At 39.2% G+C, this 23,921-nt stretch overlaps 1 pseudogene; it reads left to right on the top strand.

Moving 5' to 3' along the window:
- Positions 1 to 23,921, top strand: part of LOC149127927 (ribose-5-phosphate isomerase-like) — a 423,712-nt pseudogene that overhangs the window by 130,980 nt on the left and 268,811 nt on the right.

Genomic DNA, 23,921 nt, shown 5'->3' with positions numbered 1-23,921 from the left:
TGTTTCCAATTTTGGGCTACACAGTATAATATTGCTATGAAATTTATATGCAAATTTATTAGTGTAGTTATGGGTAGTTACTTAGGGGCTAATTTGCTGGATTGTTTGGTATAAATACTTGATTTTTTTTTAGAATTACACAGTTGAATAGAGAAATAAACATCAACACTTTCCCAGAGAAAAAACAATGCAGGAGGCTACAGAGATAGTTCTTATAGATGAGATTAAGGTGAGCAGAATGGTGCGATTTTGAGTTCCAACTTCCTTTGTGCCAGTCAGTGGTGATCCTTGCCTCTGTCCAGCTAAAAATAGGATAGGACTGCTTGAGAGCAGTTCTCAACAGTCCTTGATTTATTATCTTTTCCAGTAAACCTGTAACTTTGAGACCCTTCAACCAAACTTTGGTAAGAGTTCTGGGTGGGTGGGTGGTAGAAGTCAACAATGCACAAGACCCCGAGTGTCTGGTAAGGAAATTGCATTTTTCTCAGCTCTTGCTCCAGCTTTCCCTCAAGATATCCAAAGCCTTCCTTTGGGGTTGCTCTTTAAGGAATTCTTCATCTTCAGCACCAATCACTAAGAGCAGTCCAGAGGAAAAGGTGCCCGACTTCAGCCTCTAGTTCTCCTTCTAGTTTGGATGGTGTCTTATAAAACTTCTTTTTTTTTATACTCAGTGATGGAAAAGCTGATTGGGCAGTAATCATAGCCAACGAAGTTTCTTGCGAATTGAAAAGTTTTCTTAAATAAGTGTACAAAACTTTTAAAAAGAAAATAAGAAAATGTGGCTTTAAAAATGCATTACCTGGATAGTGTGAATTATTCAGGGTTCCAAGATTTCTCAAAATAGATATATATATGATTGTAGTCTGTACAACTTAAATAATTTTGTTTGAGTTCATGATAAAATACTTAAAATTCAATTTGTTTATAAGTTCACGATGGAAGGATAGATTTAGACTAGGATATTAAAAACATTCACAGGTAATGGTAATATGAAAGATGAAACATAAAATTATTGGCTGTTTCATGAAATAAGATATATTATGATTAAGAGGGAGAAATAATAGATTGACAAAAGACATGAAAAATTGGTGATAAACAAATTATTATAATGCATTAAAAATAAAATAAAGACTCAGGAAAAAGAATATCAAAGACAATAACAGTTACCAGAATAATCTTGAACTTCTTTAGCTTTCACAATTAAAGGGAAATTTACAGTCCCATAAACTTCCATAAAATGTACAAAATATATTACCTGGTGAATGATTACCCCACCCTAAGGTCTCTCTGAGAAACTGTGTACTTTAAAGTTCCCATGACAACTTATAGAACTTTAAGGAATCTGATGACCTCACAATGTAAAATACAAGCAAGATGGCTTCCATTTCACTTAGCAAATTCTGACTTAAACTAAGATATAAAAGATATATGTAGGTGGTAGATAGAAAGTCAAAAACCAGTGCCAGCCCCATAAACTCATTCTTAAAGAATAGAGCCCATAAATATTCTAATCATAACTACATTCCTTTTCTCAGAAAGCATGTAGATATTAATATTACTCATTTAATTTCATAATTTTTTCTGCTTTTTTTATTATTTTAACCTGGGTTCTTAATAGAGGAATTTGCATTAACAAGTATTACCTCCCTTACTTAGTTGATGGTAGAGGTTAATCACATCTACAAAATATACACTACTGGGTGGTTTATTTGAAGATAAAAAATACTGGATATGAGTAGGAAGCATCTTGATACAATTCAAGTTCAAAAGTTATGAGAGTAGGTCAAACTTCAAGATATTTAACAAGTAAAACAAAAGGAATATTGTTGCATTAGGTATGGAATTTTGAGGGAGAGATAAGTCCTAAGATAAGTCCCAACTGTAAGTACATGAATTCTAACTTGTGCAGCCAGCTCAATGGAAAATAATTAATGATTAAAGATAAAAGAACTTAGGCTGGTGCTGTGGTTCAATAGGCTAATCCTCCACCTGCAGTGCTGGCACCCCAAGTTCTAGTCTTGGTCAGAGCCCGGATTCTGTCCCCATTGCTCCTCTTCCAGTCCAGCTCTCTGCTCTGGCCTGGGAGGGCAGTGGAGGATAGCCCAAGCCCTTGGGCCCTGTACCCACATGGGAGACCAGGAGAGGCACCTGACTCCTGGCTTCAGATCAGTGTGGTGTGCAGGCCACAGCATGTTGGCTGCAGCAGCCATTGGGAGGTGAACCAATGGAAAAGGAAGACCTTTCTTTCTGTCTTGCTCTTGCTGTCCACTGTGCCTGTCAAAAAAAGAAAAAAAAAAAAGATAAAAGAACTTGATTTCAGTTTAAACACTTTAAGTTTTCTAAACCTTAAATACAAGAAAACCTCAAATTTTTAATGAGAAAAAATGAAATTCAAAATTATTTTTGTGCACTAGATTTGAAATTCCTGCTTGCTTCTTCAAATATGCACTTTGAAATTCCTGCTGGCTGAAGAGCCCTTATGCATCAAAATAAAAAGAAGCATCTGAATAGAAGGCTGGATTGTATATACACGTTGGGAAATTTTTAGTGTAGAGAGTTGGAAGCATAGAACGAAATGGCTGAGAATTGAATCAGATCTTCATTCCAGCATTGAGAATATCCTGCAGTTAATATTTTGGAGGAAAATGTTGCCTTGAGAAAGAGACCCAGAGGGAACAACCAAAGATAAATGATGGATTTAAGAAGTTAAACAGAAAACAGCTTCATGAAGAATCAAGTGTTTAAGAGAGTGTCTTATAATATTGAGAATTCAAGTAAGATGAGGGTAAGAAATGTCCACTGCATTCCATGTGTTCAATAGTGATTATAATAATTATTTCACATGATAAACAGAACATATAAAAGAGAGGGAAGAAATAAAGCTTTATTTAAGAATATGTTAAGCCAAAAATTATGTGTTCATTTCCTTATCTTGATTGTTATATGAATGTTTTTTAACTGTTTATTTGTTTGTTTGAAAGGCAGAGTTACAGAGAAGCAGAGGGAGAGAGAGAGGTCTTCCATTCATTGGTTCACTCCCTAAATGGTCACAAAGGCTGGAGTTGGGCCAATCCATTGCCAGGAGTCAGGAGTTGTCTTCCAGGTCTCTCATATGGGTGCAGGGGCCCAAGGTCTTTGAATTCTACTGCTTTCCCAGGACATAGCAGGGAGCTGTATCAGAGTTAAAATGTAGTGAGTTTAGCACAGAATCCCTGAAAATTTTTGAATGAGATAAAATGTGAGTAATTCATAGAAAGGTTTTTCCATATATATTATGAAAAGTGAAAATAAAGAAAAATAATATTGTGGTGTATATATACAAAATAATATGGCAGAAATATCGGAAGAACACATTTTTTTCTTGTAGCTATTTGTTAACTTATTTATTTAATGTTAGATTAATCTTACAAGCATAACATAAATGGAAAGTAGGTCATCATAATAATTAAAAGAAAGAATAAGAAATGGAGGGGGAAGGTAGGTAGATGCATGAACAGGAGGGAGATTAGCATGGGAAATATAACTATGCTCCTAAGTCTGTATGTATGAAATACATAAAATTTGCTCACTTTCAAATATTTAAATATAAAAAAGGAATAATACATTTTAAAAGGAGCTGCTTTAAATATAACTAGGTACTGAAAAATGCTTTAAGTGTTGCTAGAAGGTATATATTTTAGATATTTTAAAATTGTACAATTTACAACTATGTGATGCCATGATGGATGAGATGAATCTCTATTTAGTTCTCATTGTGCTCTATTTGAATGACAAACATTTTCAGAGTTAAGAACAGAGAATGAATCCTGGATTCTCTGAATGAAGTTCACAACCCCTGATGTATTGGGTGAAGAGTTTTTCCTGTTGCCTATTATTAGCTATGTCCTTAGTTACTGAGAGAAGCTGGGAATATGAATGCCAACAAGTATCCATGCTCTTTATTTTTTTCAAATTAGAGATTGAATGTACCCAAAACTAAAGTACTAGAACTAGGTTAAATTCCTTCAAATGCAAATAGAGTATTCTATTTAGTTCTCCATATAATAGTCATTATAAATAATGTCATAATACAATGAATTAGAAAAAATTCTGACAATTTTGCATATATATGATATTCTCCATGTTAATTATTATAAAAAATGCAGGATATCTGTTATTGCAATGAGGTTTTTTTTCTGGAACTATCAGATAGTTACTGGATTATTCTTCGGAGATTGCTGACTCAACTTAAATGAAACCCAATACATTTCAGTGAATGATTACTACATGGGTAGAGTAGTAAGGAACAGATAGAATTAAGAGAGACTCTAAAAGCCAAACCTTGAAATCTGCACATATTGGGGGCCAGTGCTGTGGTACAGTGGGTTAAAGCCATGGCCTAAAGCACTGACATCCCATATGGGCACCAGTTCTAGTCCCAACTGCTCCTCTTCTGATCCAGCTCTCTTCTATGGCTTGGGAAAGCAGTAGAAGTTGGCTCAAGTCCTTGGGCCCCTATACCCATGTGGGAGACCTGGGGGAAGCTCCTGGCTCCTGGTTTCAGATCAGTGCAGCTCTGGCCATTGCGGCCATCTGGGGAGTGAACCAGTGGATGGAAGACCTCTCTCTCTCTCTCTCTCTCTCTCTCTCTCTCTCTCTCTCTCTCTGCCTCTCCTCTCTCTGTGTTAACTCTGACTTTCAAATAAATAAAATAAATCTTTAAAAAAAACAAAAACAAAAAAAAACACCCCCCCCGCACACATTAAAGTGTAAGAAAGGATTTTAACAGCAGGAACTGGGACCCAAACAATTTACATTCATGGTAGTGTCAAAGATAAAGAGACTGGATCACAGCCCATCTCTATGCAGAGAATTCTTAATCAACCCTGCCACAGGCCCTGAGATAGGGAAGCAGATAATGATGCAAGAGAAAACAGAGCTCCACATTAACAAAGAAAATGAAAAATGCAGAAAAAGAAAAAACAAACTCCACTCTCTTGATTAAAAGTAAAAGATTAGGATAGATATGTAATTCCAAGGTGTCACTAAGAAGAGGAGTAAGGATAAAACAAGAAGTTGCATGATTGATATTACATCTCCTAAAAATAGGTTTAGCTTTTTGATTTGTTGTATATTTAGATGCTTGACGCTTTTCAGAAATCAATCACAAGCATTGTGCATATAATCAAAGCCTGAAATCAATTTTATAGCTGTGATAAATCACTGGAAAATACAATGTGATGGTATTTCTGTGCTATTATTAGCCTTATACTTCAAACTTTTCCAAGGTAAAAGTAATCTCTACTTGTTTTTCCTAAGAGGTAGGTATATAAGAGAACTAAAATATAACTACTAGGTTATTGTCATTATGCAGGGTATTGCCCCATTGAAATCCAAATGAAAACAAACCTTCCAGGTGATCACATCCAAAACTTTAGAAAATTTGGCAATGTTAGTGTCCTTCTAACTATTAACTCTCACATTCTGAGTAAAATCAGTGATGACTTAATTTACATCAGAAATGTACAGGATATTGTCATTATGTTCCTATATCTTTCTTACATGTGTATGGCCATAGGGTTGTATTTCTCACAGCAATTAAAAAAAAAATCAAGTGAAAATGTTCCTATACTTAAGATGCTTCTTCCCACTCTTTATAGTTTATTTATGTCCATGTCTATGAAATAGTTTCCCTAAAAACCAAAAGGAGTTCTTAAATTTGTGGCTATAATTCAGTCTTAAAGTGTTAGCCATCTACTTTTGACAAACCAAGCACAAATAAAAATACCCGTTCAGTAGGATTTTGAGTAAAAACACATTAAACTAATAGCAATTTTGTTACTGAATAAAACTCTTTCCAGAGTTTTCCCATTTGGGGTATTTAGCATCTTTTTAAATACTATATTCTCCTATAATTAGTTATAACTAGATGAAATTACTGTGTATTATAGATGCTACTTTAAAAAGTTATGTTAGGATCCAGCTCTGTAGCATATAAGCCTCCACCTGTGGCATCAGAATCCCATATGGGCACTGGTTCAAGTCCTGGCTGCTCCTCTTACAATCCAGCTCTCTGCTATGGCCTGGGAAAGCAGTGGAAGATGTTCCAAGTGCTTGGGCTGCTGCATCCATATGTGAGACTTGAAGAAACTCCTGGCTCTTGGCTCAGCTCAGTGCCAGCTGCTGCAGCCATATAAGAAATAAGCCATAAACAGGAGTGTCAATTTGTAAAGTCAACAACAGGAGTCACTGTGCACTTACTCCTCATGTAGGATCTCTGTCCTTAATGTGCTGTACACTGAGGCTTAATGCTATAACGAGTACTCAAACAGTATATTTCACTTTGTGTTTCTATGGGGGTGCAAACGATGGAAATCTTTACTTAATGTACACTAAACTGATCTTCTGTTAAAAAAAAAAAAAAAAAAGAAACTATCAATTCCCAACTTGACTCCCACTGGGATTAAACATGACAATAGGTCTGATCTGATTTCATCATCATTTAAAAAAAAATCATCTATTATTTTTCACTTTATGTTTCTGTGTGGGAACAAACTGTTGAAATCCTTACTTAAGGTATACTAAGCTGATCTTCTGTATACTAAGATAATCGAAAATGAATCTTGATGTGAATGGAAGGGGGGAGGGAGTGGGAAAGGGGAGGGTAGTGGGTGGGAGGGACGGTATGGGGGGGAAAGCCATTGTAACCCATGAGACGTACTTTGGAAATTTATATTCATTAAATAAAAGATAAAAAAAAAAAAAGAAATAAGCCATTGGATGGGAGACCTTTCTCTCTGTCTCTGCCTCTCTCTCAAACTACCTCTCAAATAAATAAATATAAATCTTTTTTAAAAAAAGATGTTATGCTAGATAGGCAGTTACCCTTTGCAAATCCTTTTACTCTTAATTGTAAATGCTACAGCTCTCATCTCAGTAGCATCTAGTGCTCAAATATTTAATAACAAAAATCACAGAATTAAAAAAATACCTCTTTATGCCACATTGTGATGGAAAAAGGCTAACATAGATGCTGAAGTTAATGAAAAAATGACTCATTTCAATAGAAACTTATTTGCTGTGACATCAACTCATGTTGGAAAAAATAGATAATCTGCATTCTGGTTTCCTGCATAGTTGTCAGATTACTTCACATTTCAATATTAAACATCTACGGAATTCATTTCTATTAACTGTTAACACACCTTTTTAAATGATTTGTTTATTTGGAATATTTACAATAGCAGAGGAAGTGGGGATAGGAGCCACAGGAAGAGAGCAAAAAAGAGAGACTGAGACATATTTTTCATCCAAGAAGGCTGAAATGAGCGGGGCTAGGCTAGTCCAAAGTTTGGAGACTGAAGATTCTTCTGGGACTCTCTCAGATGGGATTCAGGGCACCCAAACAATTTGATCATCACCTGATTTTCCCTGCCATCATCAGGGTGCTGGATTGGAAGTGGAGCAGATGGGACATAAGTTGACACTATAAATAATGCCAACATTGCAGATGGCACCTTTACCTGGTGCAATGCTGGCCCCTACCTCTTCCATTCAACTTTTAGAAAGATATATTAACTTGTTTGTAGAGGATACTGCCTTAATGTTCTTAGGAGAACACACTACTCTGGAAAAGGACATGGCTGCAGTTCTGTCTCTGCCTATGCAGGAAGGATGAGGGCACATCCTCCCAATGAAATGCAGTGGTAGAAGCAGCAGGGGGATTATGGGCTTTAATTGATACCTAGTTTTTTCAGGAACTTGTTATAACATCTGAATAGACCTGTCTGTGATGACATACATCACCATTTTCTTCTCTGTCATGGATCACCATACTGGATACTTTTCTCACCATAAAGTTGATGTACAACCTTGCCTACGTGCTTGCTAGCTAGAAAAATTCTTGTATGTTCTAATAAAAAATGCTGGCTGAGAGCTATCCAGCTGCACCATCTGCTCATGGAGGCTCCCATGTCCTGTCTCTTCTTTGTCAGTTCAGGACACTTGTTTATTTAAAAGCCAGAATGACAGAATCAACTGGTTCATTCCACAAACTATAAATTTAAGGATGAATTCATATCACATTTTTGAGATTACAGAAATATAACTGCTACTGGAACTAAGTAAAGAATGAGCAGAAATTAGTGATAAAAATATAAGTTCTGTGGCACCTATGCAAAATTTTAATAATCATGCTACTTTTGCTTCAACCTCCTGATATTTCTGTGAAACTTATGAAGCTGCTTCATCATCTGATAATTGATAAACTGGCAATTTTAATGATTGGTTTATTCCTGAAGAGTTTCTCTAAAAATTATAATTAATTGACTATATCCTTTTCTGGAAATCCTATAATGAGATATTATCACATTTCTATACCATAGTTTTATTACAGCTTCTCCCCCTCCCTCGTACCTTTTCTTTTTTATTTATTTTTTTATTTTTTTTAAATATTTATTTATTTATTTGAAAGTCAGCTAACACAGAGAAAGGAGAGGCAGAGAGAGAGAAGTCTTCCATCCACTGGTTCACTCCCCAGTTGGCCACAATGGCCAGACCGCGCCAATCCGAAGCCAGGAGCCAGGAGCTTCTGGGTCTCCCACGGGAGTGCAGGGACCCAAGGACTTGGGACATCTTCTACTACTTTCCCAGGCCATAGCAGAGAGCTGGATCGGAAGAGGAGCAGCTGGGACTCGAACCGGCACACATATGGGATGCCAGTGCTTCAGGCCAGGGCGTTAACCCACTGAGCCACAGTACTAGCCCCACCTTTTCTTTTTAAAAAAAAAAATTAAAAATTTTTTTTTATTTGACAGGTTATAGAGAGAGACAGACAGAGAGAAAAGTCTTCCTTTCTTTGGTTCACTCCCCAAATGGCCGCTACAGCCTGTGTTGCACCGATCTGAAGCCAGGAGCCAGGTGCTTCCTCCTGGTCTCCTATGTGGGTGCAGGGGCCCAAGCACTTGGGCCATCCTCCACTGCCCTCCTGGGCCACAGGAGAGAGCTGAGTGGAAGAGGAGCAACTGGGACTAGAACTCAGTGCCCATATGGGATGCCGGCACAGCATGCGGAAGATTAACCAAGTGAGCCTTGGCGCCGGCCCCTCCCATGCCTTTTCAAGCTATGAGTTGTTACAGGCAGACCTGCCAAATATTGATTCCTTGAGTCCTCTTATCTGCCTTCCCCACTGAATCAAATGATTCAAATCACCAGCTCTGCTTTCCTTCAGTAGCCCTCACTCTTTACACTATTTTTTATTATCCCTAGAAGTTAACAATCTGAAAATATAAGATTCAAGTAGCCTTCCTGACTCCAGGTTTTTTTTTTTTTTTATGATCTTGTTTATCTGAAGAGTTGAAACCATGTTTTATATTGATAAACTATTTTCCCAATTTGGAAAAACCTCCCTAGATGTTAAATAATGTGCAAAACAACATTTGATTGATTTCTGAAATCATGGCTTTTGGAAGTTCATATAGATGATTATTTAAATATCAAGACGTTGCCTGTAAGAGGCATACTGGCTACATATTTTCTTCTACAGTTTTCACTTGCATACCAAATGAATCACAATTTAAAATACCAGTATATTTTCATATATATATATATATATATATACATTCAGAAATATTTCAAGTTTTCTATAAATTCTATGATTTTAGTTAAAAGGCAGTCACCTAGATGACCCAGATTTTTATTATATAAATTCACACAGAACTGCTCTATATTTGAATTCTGATGGTGTCTGTGTTGGCATTGTGGCTTAAAATGACACTTCAAGGTGAACCATGTGTTGCAGTAAATTATGGTGCTGCTTGTGATACCTGCATCTGATACTGCAGTGCTTCAGAACTGAGCCCACTTCTACTTTTGATCCAGCTTCCTGGTGCTATGCTCTTTGAGGCAGTGCATGATGGTAGAAGTATTTGAGTCCCTGTCACCCACTTGGGAGACCTGAATGAAGTTCTGGGCTCTGGCTTTGGTCTGATCCAGGCCCAACTGTTCTTGGGACTTGGAGAGAGAACCACTAAATCTAAGATCTGTGTGTGTGTGTGTGTGTGTGTGTGTATATAAAATAAGAGGACCTAAAAATAAATAATGACAAAACATTTTAGAAGACAGATGTAAGTAGAGGGACATAGCATGTTCCTAACTACAAAGACTCAGTTTTGGGAAGGTGTCTTTACTCTCCAGTATGATGTAGTAATTGATACAACCACAGTAAAACTTCCAACATGTTATGTGAAGGAATGTATAATTTGTTTTAGAGTAGGACTTATTCTGGCTAATATAAAATATTATTGGCCATACCTATTTGCCTGAAACAGAGAATAACGTGTCTCATAATAGTTTTTTTTTTTTTTTAACTTTCATTTAATGAATGTAAGTTTCCAAAGTACAGCTTATGGATGACAATGGCTTCCCCCCCCATAACTTCCCTCCCACCCGCAACCCTCCCCTTTCCCACTCCCTCTCCCCTTCCATTCACATCAAGATTCATTTTCGATTCTCTTAATATACAGAAGATCAGTTTAGCATACATTAAGTAAAGATTTCAACAGTTTGCTCCCACACAGAAACATAAAGTGAAAAATACTGTTTGAGTACTAGTTGTAGCATTAAATCTCAATGTACAGCACACTAAGGACAGAGATCCTACATGAGGAGTAAGTGCACAGTGACTCCTGTTGTTGACTTAACTGATTGACACTCTTGTTTATGGCATCAGTAATCAACCTAGGCTCTTGTCATGAGCTGCCAAGGCTATGGAAGCCCCCTGAGTTCACCGACTCTGATCATATTTAGACAAGGCCATGGTCAAAGTGGAAGTTCTCTCCTCCCTTCAGAGAAAGGTACCTCCTTCTTTGATGACCCGTTCTTTCCACTGGGATCTCACTTGCGGAGATCTTTCATTTAGGTTTTGTTGTTGTTGTTGTTGTTGTTGTTTTTTGCCAGAGTGTCTTGGCTTTCCATGCCTGAAATAGTCTCATGGGCATTTCAGCCAGATCTGCATGCCTTAAGGGCTGATTCTGAGGCCAGAGTGCTGTTTAGGACATCTGCATTCTATGGGTCTGCTGTGTATCTCACTTCCCATGTTGGATTGTTCTCTCCCTTTTTTTTTCTATCAGCTAGTATTTGCAGACACTATTCTTGTTTATGTGATCTCTTTGGTTCTTAGTCCTATCATTATGATCAATTGTGAACAGAAATTGATCACTGGGACTAGTGAGATGGCATTGGTACATGCCACCTTGATGGGATTGAATTGGAATCCCCCGGTATGTTTCTAACTCTACCGTTTGAGGTAAGTCAGCTTGCGCATGTCCCAAATTGCACATCTCTTCCCTCTCTTATTCCCACTCTTATATTTAACAGCAATCACTTTTCAGTTAAGTTTCAGCACTTAGGAATAATTGTGTATTGATTACAGTATTCAACCAAAAGTATTAAGTAGAACAAACCAAAAAAATACTAAGAGGGATAACATATTAAGTTGTTCATCAACAGTCAGGGTGAGGGCTGATCAAGTCACTGTTTCTCATAGTGTTCATTTCACTTTAACAGGTTTCCTTTTTGGTGCTCAGTTAGTTGTCACCTATCAGGGAGAACATGTGGTATTTGTCCCTTTGGGATTGGCTTATTTCACTCAGCATAATGTTTTCCAAATTCCTAACAGGGATCACTTTTCAGTTAGAACTTAAACACCTAAGAATAAATGTGTGATAATTACAGAGTTCAACCAATGGTACTAGAACAAAAAAAATACTAAAATGGATAAAGTATTACATTGTACATCAACCGTCAGGACAAGAGCTGATCAAGTCACTGTTTCTCATAGTGTCCATTTTACTTCAACAAGTTTCCCCTTTGGTGCTCGGTTAGCTGTTTGTTCACTGAATATATAAACTCAAATCATAGCATAGAAAATTTTAGTTTAATAGTACACATTTATAAGTACTTTTTGAGAATAAAATTATGTTTTCATGAATATGCTACATAGGGGAATATAAGAAACAATAGCATTGTTTACTGTATTATAAGAAAAGATGCTGGTATTGGCCAGTGCGTGGCTCAATAGGTTAATCCTCCACCTAGCGGCGCTGGCACACCGGGTTCTAGTCCCGGTCAGGGTGCCAGATTCTGTCCCGGTTGCCCCCCTTCCAGGCCAGCTCTCTGCAATGGCCCGGGAGTGCAGTGGAGGATGGCCCAAGTGCTTTGGCCCTGCACCCGCATGGGAGACCAGGAGAAGCACCTGGCTCCTGCCTTCAGATCAGCGTGGTGGGCAGGCTGCAGTGCACCAGATGTGGCAGCCATTGGAGGGTGAACCAACAGCAAAAGGAAGACCTTTCTCTCTGTCTCTCTCTCTCACTGTCCACTCTGCCTGTTAAAAAGAAAAGAAAGATGCTGGTATGAATTTGGAAAGATTTCCTGAAAAAAAATTTTTTACTTGGTGTCCAAAGAAACAGAGAATGGCAGTTTGTGTTAACTAGCAATGTGGTCCTTGAAGTGGAGGCTATGAATAAGAGAGAAATACTGAATCTGGGCTTATGACATTCTCACCAAGTGTGGATTAGTGTGTAAAGTGTCTGTTTTGTCATTAGGCTGACATGGGGGTGATACTGCTGTGTACCACAGGACCAAAGGGAAGGTAAGGGTGACTCTGGACATCTTTTCCATCTTGGCCTCCAGTGCTGGGCTACCTTTCTGTCCATAAGTGATAAATTATTTTAGTAAAAGTAGTTAGGAAATCTCTGTCTGTGCTCTTGGATAAAGTATATATGAAATGCAATAAACCTAATGAAATAACTTGTGATTTCCTAAAATGGCAGCTTTGAAGACAAAGCCACACCATTCTTGCAGACAGTATTACATTAAAAGATGGCATTCAAGGGACCAGTGTTGTGGTGTAGCAGATAAAGTCACAGCCTGCAGTGCCTGCATCTCATATGGGCACCAGTTCAAGTCCCAGTGGCTCTACTTCTGATCCAGCTCTCTACTGTGGCCTCAGAAAGCAGTAGAAGATGGCCCAAGTTCTTTAGTCCCTGCACGCACATGGGAGACCTGGAAGACACCCCTGGCTCCTGGCTTTAATTGAATTGGTAATACTATTATTTAAATAATCTTCAACATTCTACCTGTTCTAACTTTTTAAGGCCTCATCTCTATTACCACAGTCTACACCTGACATTCTCTCAGACCCAGGCCCAGGGAGTTATTGGTATGGGGTCTCTAGAAAGTCAGTGGCAGTAACATCAGCAGAAGCTGCAGACTACAGGGGCTGTAGGAACAGCAGTGTTCATCCCTCATGGACAGTGTTCTGCTTAACACTCTTATGGAGGAAACATCTTGAGCCAGGCTGCCCACTTGACTGGGTCCTTGGCCAGCTCCTTCTGCTATTTTGTTGCGACCTGCATCTCTCCTCATAGCTTCTCCTGCTGTCTTGCCTCTGAACAGGCTGATGGCTGCAGGCCACAGTTGGTCTCTGGGTTGGCCTATAGTTCTTGTTGCTGGGAGCCAGGTTGAGATTGTGAAGTTGGTCTCAGCTTAGCCTCCAGTATGCAAATGCACTACACGGGGCTGGTCTCCAACAGCCACACCCATTTTCTTTATTTATTTTTTATTTTTTATTTTTATTTTTTGACAGGCAGAGTGGACAGTGAGAGAGAGAGACAGAGAGAAAGGTCTTCCTTTGCCATTGGTTCACCCTCCAATGGCCGCCGCGGCTGGTGCGCTGCGGCCGGCGCACCACGCTGATCCGATGGCAGGAGCCAGGAGCCAGGTGCTTTTCCTGGTCTCCCATGGGGTGCAGGGCCCAAGAACTTGGGCCATCCTCCACTGCACTCCCTGGCCACAGCAGAGAGCTGGCCTGGAAGAGGAGCAACCGGGACAGAATCTGGCGCCCCAACCGGGACTAGATCCCGGTGTGCCAGCGCTGCTAGGTGGAGGATTAGCCTAGTGAGCCACGGCGCCGGCCCACACCCATTTTCTTTAACTCTCTTCCCAGAATGTTTCAGAGAGTCGAAACAGGGGAGTCCATCATGACTGGATTCTTAAAGTGTGTGAGAGCAAGACCAGAAGCCCACATGGAGGAAAGCAAAGCACAGCTGCTGGAGGCTGGGTGTGCTGCCACAGATGGTGCTGCTTAGTCCATGCAATGTGTAGTGGAGAGGATCATCTGGGAGCTCCCCAGTGAGGACACAATTCATACAATCCAGGTCATAGGTGGACTCTGCAACAGGGATCCTCCAAGTTGGTATTACTGTGCACAGTGTTTGCACTCAATTCAGGGGTATTAGGGGGACCATGGGCTTCAGAGAACATGGTCCAAGTATCAGGGGCACCTGTTAGCTTTCTGAAGCACTGAAGTTTGAAAGCACCATGACTGATGCACTGGAACACAAGTGCCTGCTTTCTGGCTGAGGCCTTGAGCTTGGTCTTGCTGATAAAGACTCCAACAAACACTCATTCATAGAACTTGTCCCTTACATGAGCAGTGGCACCACAGAGCACTGGCAGCAGCTGGTCTGGAGGTTCAAACTGCAAGATGAGCCTCAGGGCCATTTTGTGGCAGACCCAGCACTTGAAGGCTATGGCACTGAACTTGCTACAGCAGGTCTCTCAGCTGCTCCCTGCAAGCACCACCATGTTTATTCAGGTCAGGCACAGTATCACTCCTTTGCTTGCAGCCTGCAAGGCTACATCCAGGAAGGGGGCAGAGCTGCCTAGGGATCCAAGTGGATGACATCATGCAGCTCTGTTCACTACCCCCTGGAGCTGGTGATACAGCGTTCAGGGTGGGATTGTATCAGATGTACTATTTCATTGAGCTTCATATGGCAGCATATGAGACTCATGCAGGGGCATCATTGGTAACCACAGATTGGAGCCGGGGCACCTCTCAGATGATTCAAATGCATTGCCTCTAGAAGTGACAAGGCCCTGGAGCACTCTCAGGCATCCCTCACAGATTTCCCCTCACAGCAGCTATTGAAGGTTGGTCTCCAGTCCCATGTTTCCACACTCTTTTTGTTTGAGCCCTTTCCTCAGCTTACTCTGACTAGTCCACAACCTGCTTCTGTGGGCCTTTCCTGGCTAGCAAGCTAGTTGATCACAACCCACTTCAGATCCCATGAAATTCTTGTACAAGGTGCTAGAAGACCTTATTGGTGGTGGGGAAGGTGATTGTCACAACCCCTCAGTGTGTGGTGCCTCCTGAACTTCAGGTGGACTCTCTTCCATGGAGCACTCCATGCCTTTCTCCATTGCTGCTGGATTCAGTGATGCTTGGAAACGCCCCTGCATAAACGGCTCTACAGAGACTTCTTTTGAAAAGTAGAAAACTGAATTAGTCTCTGCACATTTCCCCTGCTTCTAAAATGTGATGCAATAATGTAATTAAATATACTTGATGTGATAACTATTCTAGAATAATCATTCATGCAGTTTAATTTTAAACATATATAATACTATATCAAATAACCTTGTTAGGATAAAGGCCTATTGTTTTAATAGATCAATAGTAATATTATTTTTAAATTTACATTTTAAGACAGAGAAATATGAACATACATAGCACCATCTGCTGGTTCTCTTATAAAATGCCCACAATGGCCAGAGCTGGACCAGGGTTAATTGGGATCTTAGAATTCAATCCAGAATCCTACTTGATTGAGGGAATCCAGTTTTTGAGCCATCTCATGCCACATCCTGAGGGGTGCATTAACAGGAAGCTACAGTTCAGGATGGAAATGTGACTCAAGCCCAGGATATGGAACACAAACTCTGATATGGAATTCAAACATCCCAACCTATGTGTTATTTGCTAGAACAAATGATTATCCTGAAAGTATTTTTATTTGTAACTTTTTCATACATTTTGCCTATAGAAATGTAGACGCAATGAATACTCTCATGGGTTTAATATTGCTGTTCTTTATTACACAGAAAGGTTATTTCTGCTTTGATATTTCTTTTTAAATACTATATATGATTTTTATCATATAGCTTTTTATTTTATGCACACAAAGTAAATAGTATCTATGTAATTTCTTTAATTATTTTCATTTAAAAAAATCTGTGCATCCAAAAATATTAGCACAAGATGTTTATTGTGGGATCATAGTAAATATTGCAAGTACCTCTTCAATTATTTTTTGTCTGAGAGTGAGAAACAAGCCAATAGATACAAACAGAAAGAGAGATAGACATCTCCCACACACATGTTCACTCCTCAAATGCCTACAATAGCCCAGGTGAGGCTGGGACCAGATGAGAAGTCAATCTAGGTACCTACTCGCTTCATCACTTGCTGCTTCCTAGAGTGCACCTAAGCAGGAAACTGAAATGAGGGGTTAGTGTTGGAATGCAAACTCAGCATTCCACCATGGAATGCAGGCATCTCAACTGTTAGGACAAATGCTCACTCCATAATTTTAAGCTTATTTTGGCTATTTACTCATATAGAAAGTTCTTTTAAAAATGATTTTAGAAGGGCTGATGCTATGGTATAGTTGGCTTAGCCTCCTCATGTAGTGACAGCATCCCATAGGTGTTCTGGCTCATGTCCTGGCTGTTCCTCTTCTGATCTAGCTCTCTGCTATGCCTGGGAATGCAACAGAAGTTGATCTGAGTGCTTGGACCCTGCACCAGCATGGGAGACCCCAAAGAATCTACTGGTTCCTGGTTTTAAATTGGCCCATCTCTGACCATTGCATCTATTTAGGGAGTGAACCAGCAGATGGAAGACCTTTCTAGCTATCTTTCCCTCATCTTCTGTACTCTGCATCTCAAATAATTAAAATAAATTCTGTAAAAATTATTTTAGAATAATATTTTTTAAATTATTGTAATTGTACATATTTATGGGACATGACAGGATAAGGGAACACTGCAGGTTAGTTAGCATTTTCATCTTCTTAAATATGAAATGGTTTTCTAATAATTGTACATAATTATGAAGTGTAATGTGAAATTTCAACAAATGTACATCACATGAGCTGGTAAAATCAGTCATTAACATTTTCCCATCTTTGCCGTTAGTTGATGATTACGGCCTATAAGAACCCCTCTTTTTATTTGCTCAAAAAATATCTAATAGGTTATTGTGAACTATAGCCATCCCACTCTGTTATTTAATACTAGGAACTTATTCCTTCAAAATCTGATTTGGTACCCATTATTCAACCTCCTTTAATCTAATATACACACTTACCATCCTACAATTATCATTATTTTGTGTTCAGATCGACTTGTTTAGCTTCAACGCATGTAGAATAAAGTGTAGTATTTATCTTTGTCTGTTTTGCATATTTGAAGTGACATCAAATCCAAATCCATCCATTTTGCTGAAAGTTACAGAATGTCATCCTTTTTATGGCTGATAGTATTCCATTGTGAATATGTACTGCATTTTCTTTTTTTTTTAACTTTCATTTAATGAATATAAGTTTCCAAAGTACAGCTTATGGATGACAATGGCTTCCCCCCCATAACGTCCCTCCCACCCGCAACCCTCCCCTTTCCCACTCCCTCTCCCCTTCCATTCACATCAAGATTCATTTTCGATTCTCTTTATATACAGAAGATCAGTTTAGCATACATTAAGTAAAGATTGCAACAGTTTGCTCTCACACAGAAACATAAAGTGAAAAATACTGTTTGAGTACTAGTTGTAGCATTAAATCTCAATGTACAGCACACTAAGGACAAACATCCTACATGAGGAGTAAGTGCACAGTGACTCCTGTTGTTGACTTAACTGATTGACACTCTTGTTTATGGCATCAGTAATCACCCTAGGCTCTTGTCATGAGTTGCCAAGGCTATGGAAGCCCCCTGAGTTCACCGACTCTGATCATATTTAGACAAGGCCATGGTCAAAGTAGAAGTTCTCTCCTCCCTTTAGAGAAAGTTACCTCCTTCTTTGATGACCCGTTCTTTCCACTGGGATCTCACTCAAGGAATCTCACTCACGGAGATCTTTCATTTGGTGTTTTGTTGTTTTTGGTTTTTTTTTTTTTTTTTTTTTTTTTTTTGCCAGAGCGTCTTGGCTTTCCATGCCTGAAATAGTCTCATGGGCTTTTCAGCCAGATCTGCATGACTTAAGGGCTGATTCTGATGCCAGAGTGCTCTTTAGGACATCTGCCATTCTATGGGTCTGCTGTGTATCTCACTTCCCATGTTGGATTGTTCTCTCCCTTTTTTTTTCTATCAGCTAGTATTTGCAGACACTATTCTTGTTTATGTGATCTCTTTGGTTCTTAGTCCTATCATTATGATCAATTGTGAACAGAAATTGATCACTGGGACTAGTGAGATGGCATTGGTACATGCCACCTTGATGGGATTGAATTCGAATCCCCTGGTATGTTTCTAACTCTACCGTTTGAGGTAAGTCAGCCTGAGCATGTCCTGAATTGCACATCTCTTCCCTCTCTTATTCCCACTCTTATATTTAACAGCAATCACTTTTCAGTTAAGTTTCAGCACTTAAGAATAATTCTTTATCCACTTATCTGGTAATGTACATTTAAGTTTATTCTATATCTTGCTATTGTGACGAGCACTACAATAAACATGGGAGTTCAGGTATATTTTTGATAGGATGATCTCATTTCTTTTGAATATATACTCAGCTGGATCTTTTTATGAAAAATAGTAAACATGTAAATGCTAGAGCCATGAGCCATAAACTGATGTTATTTGTCTTCCAGAAATGTTGAGCTTTGCCTGCACATTAAAAAATTGGAATTGCATATTAAATTGCAGATTTAAGAAATGGGGTCTTGGGGCTGATGCTGTGGGGAAACATTGCTATTGTTTTGTTTCTTAAAATTCACACTCATATGTAAATTGCCCAAAAATGGAACATCACTCCCCTGGTAACTTTTTAAAAATATGATATCATAATGGTGGTTTATGACATTCCAATTATTACATCACCAGGTCCTATGTCATCACAATTGATTTTGAGATAATAATGGTAGTTTAGGACATCAAAATTTTTTACAGAATCACAACAGATTTTGATTTCACAATGTTTTCTATTGTATCATAAATGATTATAACACCATAACAAGTTTTATGGCATCACAGTGGAAGCTTATAACATCACAATGGTAGTATATGATATCACAATTATAACATCACAATGGTATGTTATGCTACAATGGCTTTTATGGCTTCAAAGTTGAATTAATGGCCAGCGCCACAGCTCACTTGGCTCTCTGCCTGTGGCACTGGCACCCCAGGTTCTAGTCGCAGTTGGGGCACCGGATTCTGTCCCGTTTGCTTCTCTTCCAATTTAGGTCTCTGCTGTGGCCTGAGAGTGCAGTGGAGGATAGCCCAGGTCCTTGGGCCCTGCACCTGCATGGAAGACCAAGAGGAAGCACCTGGCTCCTGGCTTCAGATCTGCACAGCGTGCCGGCCGCAGAGTGCCAGCCATAGCAGCCATTGAGGGGGTGAACCAATGGAAAGGAAGACCTTTCTCTCTCTCTCTCTCTCTCTCTCTCACTGTGTAACTCTGCCTGTCAAAAAAATGAAAGTTCAGTTAATAATGACAACATCGTAGCTGGTTTATGAAATCACATTTTTCTATTTATCATAGTATACATCACAATATTAGTATATGGCTGCGCAAGCCGAGCCGCGGGACCGAGCCGCTGGAACGCGAGGTGAGCCGAACCTCAATAGCCCAAGACACTGGCAGGCAAGCGGAGAGAGGAGACTAGAGGGAATGACCCCCCCGGAGGGGGGACTTCACCAGGCTAGCTGGAAGAGAGAGAGAGGAAAAAAAAAAAAAAAGGTGACTGGTACCGACACGGACACGGGTTTCTCTCTCTCTGCTCACCTCTCAAGGGCAAGCAAGACAAAGAGCAGGCACCATCTTGGACATACGTCATAAGCAGAGCGACCTCAGGTCTGCACCGGCCCTTAACCTAGCAGAAAAACCTGACTCTGGGCGGGGCAAATTAACAGGAGATTAGGACCTATTAAATTTGTGGTGCTACTGAACTGAGACTGTGAAAAAAGAGATGGTGGGGGAGAGAACTCACGGAATTCACGTGAGCACTCTCCAGAGATGCTACAATTCCGTAACTTTGGCAACCCAGTGGGAGACTGAAGGAGAATTTGAGCCCACTCTGAGGGCCAAACAGATTCCCTGTGTGGTCCTTGGGAAAGAGCTTCTGATCTCTGGCTCCTGTGGGTATATCATTTGCCTGCTAACTACCTCCAACTTTGTTCAGCTGTGCAGAATAACTTCCCTTTTGAATCAAAAAAAAAAAAAAAGAGAGAGAGAGAGAGAGAGAGAGGTTTACCATGCCTAACCTGGGAGTGTCACCTTTGGCACACCAAACAGAGCTCTCAGGCCACACCTATCTCAAGCCCTAAGGCTCCATCAAAAACAGATAGTCCACTTAATCTAGAGTCATAGTATAACAAGAAAAAGCACCACAGTGAAGAAACCAAATATCTCCAATATGCCAAATAACAAACGCAAAAACCAAGGTAATAAAAACAAGGAAATCACCATGAAGCCCTTAAATGAAAAAGACACCCCAATTCAAGATTATGAGGATGATGAGATAGAAGAAATGCAAGAAGCAGATTTCAAAAAATTGATAAGAACATTAAGAAGTTCTCAAAAACAAATTCTTGAACTACAGAAATCCTTAATGGACAAGATAGAAAATCTCTCTCATGAAAATGAAATATTAAGGAGGAATCAAAATGAAACGAAACAACTAGTACAACAGGAAACTGTGATAGTGACTGAAGTGAAGAATTCAATAGATCAAATGAAAAACACAATAGAGAGCCTTACAAACAGAATGGGTGAAGCAGAAGAGAGAATATTGGACTTAGAAGACAGAGAACAGGAAAGGATACAGTCAGACCAAAGAAAAGAAGAGGAAATTAGGAATCTAAAACATATTGTCGGGAATCTTCAGGATACTATTTAAAAAACCCAACATTCGGGTTCTAGGAGTTCCTGAAGGCATGGAGAGAGAGAAAGGATTAGAAGGCCTTTTTAGTGAGATATTAGCAGAAAATTTCCCAGGTTTGGAAAAGGACAGAGAAATCCTAGTACAGGAAGCTCACAGAACCCCTAATAAACACGACCAAAAGAGATCCTCACCACGACACGTTGTAATTAAACTCTCCACAGTGAAACATAAAGAAAAGATCCTAAAATGTGCAAGAGAGAAACGTCAGATTACTCTCAGAGGATCTCCAATCAGACTCACAGCTGACTTCTCATCAGAAACTCTACAAGCTAGGAGGGAATGGCGAGATATAGCCCAGGTACTAAGAGAGAACAACTGCCAGCCCAGAATATTATATCCTGCAAAGCTATCATTTGTGAATGAAGGTGAAATAAAGACTTGTCATAGCAAACAGAAATTGAAAGAATTTGTTGCCACTCATCCAGCCCTGCAAAAGATGCTTAAAGATGTGTTACACACAGAAACAAAGAAACACGGTCATCAATATGAAAGAAGGTAAAGGAAGGAAACCAAGGAAGGAAACCTCACAGCAAAAGATCACAGGGAATTCAAAGCATATATTAGAACTTATCTTTGGCAAATGGCAGGGCAAAGTTACGACTTATCATTAGTCACATTGAACGTGAATGGCCTGAACTGTCCAGTTAAAAGACACCGATTGGCTGATTGGGTTAAGGAACAAAACCCATCTATTTGCTGCTTACAAGAAACTCATCTTTCCAACAAAGATTCATACAGACTGAAAGTGAAAGGCTGGAAAAAGATATACCATGCCAACAGAAATGAAAAAAGAGCAGGCGTAGCCATCTTAATTTCAGACAACATAAACTTTACCACAAAAACCGTTAAGAGAGACAAAGAGGGACACTACATAATGATTAAGGGATCAATTCAACAGGAAGATATAACAATTATCAATGTATATGCACCTAACTACAGGGCACCGGTTTATCTAAAAGATTTGTTAACGGACTTAAAGGGAGACTTAGACCCCAATACAATAGTACTGGGGGACTTCAATACTCCACTCTCAGAAATAGACAGATCAATAGGACAGAAGATCGACAAGGATACAGTAGATTTAAATGACACTATAGCCCAAATGGATCTAACAGATATCTACAGAACTTTCCATCCTACAGCTAAAGATTTTACATTCTTCTCAGCAGTACATGGAACCTTCTCTAGGATTGACCACATACTAGGCCATAAAGCAAGTCTCAGCAAATTCAAAAGAATTAGAATCATACCATGCAGCTTCTCAGACCATAAAGGAATGAAGTTGGAAATTAGCAACTCAGGAATCCCTAGAGCATACGCAAACACATGGAGATTGAACAACATGCTCCTGAATGAACAATGGGTCATAGAAGAAATCAAAAGAGAAATCAAAAACTTTCTGGAAGTAAATGAGGATAACAGCACAACATACCAAAACTTATGGGACGCAGCAAAAGCAGTGTTAAGAGGGAAGTTTATATCAATAGGTGCCTACATCAAGAAATTGGAAAGGCACCAAATAGATGAGCTTTCAATTCACCTCAAGGATCTAGAAAACCTACAGCAAACCACACCCAAATCTAGTAGGAGAAGAGAAATAATTAAAATCAGAGAAGAAATCAACAGGATTGAATCAAGAAAAACATTCCAAAAAATCAGCCAAACGAGGAGCTGGTTTTTTGAAAAAATAAACAAAATTGACACCCCATTGGCCCAACTAACTAAAAAAAGAAGAGAAAAGACCCAAATCAATAAAATCAGAGATGAAAAAGGAAATGTAACAACAGACACCACAGAAATAAAAAGAATCATCAGAAATTACTACAAGGACTTGTATGCCAGCAAACAGGGAAACCTATCAGAAATGGATAGATTCCTGGACACATGCAACCTACCTAAATTGAACCAGGAAGACATCGAAAACCTAAACAGACCCATAACTGAGACAGAAATTGAAACAGTCATAAAGGCCCTCCCAACAAAGAAAAGCCCAGGACCAGATGGATTCACTGCTGAATTCTACCAGACATTTAAAGAAGAACTGACTCCAATTCTTCTCAAACTATTCAGAACAATCGAAGAAGAGGGAATCCTCCCAAATTCTTTCTATGAAGCCAGCATCACCTTAATTCCTAAGCTGGAAAAAGATGCAGCACTGAAAGAGAATTACAGACCAATATCCCTGATGAACATAGATGCAAAAATCCTCAATAAAATTCTCACCAATAGAATGCAGCAACACATCAGAAAGATCATCCACCCAGACCACGTGGGATTTATCCCTGGTATGCAGGGATGGTTTAATGTGCGCAAGACAATCAATGTGATACACCACATTAACAGACTGCAGAAGAAAAATCATATGATTATCTCAATAGATGCCGAGAAAGCATTTGATAAAATACAACACCCGTTCATGATGAAAACTCTAAGCAAACTGGGTTTGGAAGGCACATTCCTCAATACAATCAAAGCAATCTATGAAAAACCCACAGCCAACATCCTATTGAATGGGGAAAAGTTGGAAGCATTTCCACTGAGATCTGGTACCAGACAGGGATGTCCACTCTCACCACTGCTATTCAATATAGTTCTGGAGGTTCTAGTCAGAGCTATTAGGCAAGAAAAAGAAATTAAAGGGATACAAATTGGGAAGGAAGAACTCAAACTATCCCTCTTTGCAGATGACATGATTCTTTATTTAGGGGACCCAAAGAACTCTACTAAGAGATTATTGGAACTCATAGAAGATTTTGGCAAAGTAGCAGGGTATAAAATCAATGCACAAAAATCAACAGCCTTTGTATACACAGACAATGCCATGGCTGAAGAAGAACTTCTAAGATCAATCCCTTTCACAATAGCTACAAAAACAATCAAATACCTTGGAATAAACTTAACCAAGGACGTTAAAGATCTCTACGATGAAAATTA

This window comes from Oryctolagus cuniculus, chromosome 2, assembly GCF_051225735.1.
Source record: "Oryctolagus cuniculus isolate XC-2025 breed Fujian yellow rabbit chromosome 2, ASM5122573v1, whole genome shotgun sequence".
In the NCBI taxonomy this organism is placed as follows: domain Eukaryota; kingdom Metazoa; phylum Chordata; class Mammalia; order Lagomorpha; family Leporidae; genus Oryctolagus; species Oryctolagus cuniculus.
Note: the sequence above shows the minus strand (reverse complement) of the source record. Positions and strands in the feature narration are given on the sequence as shown.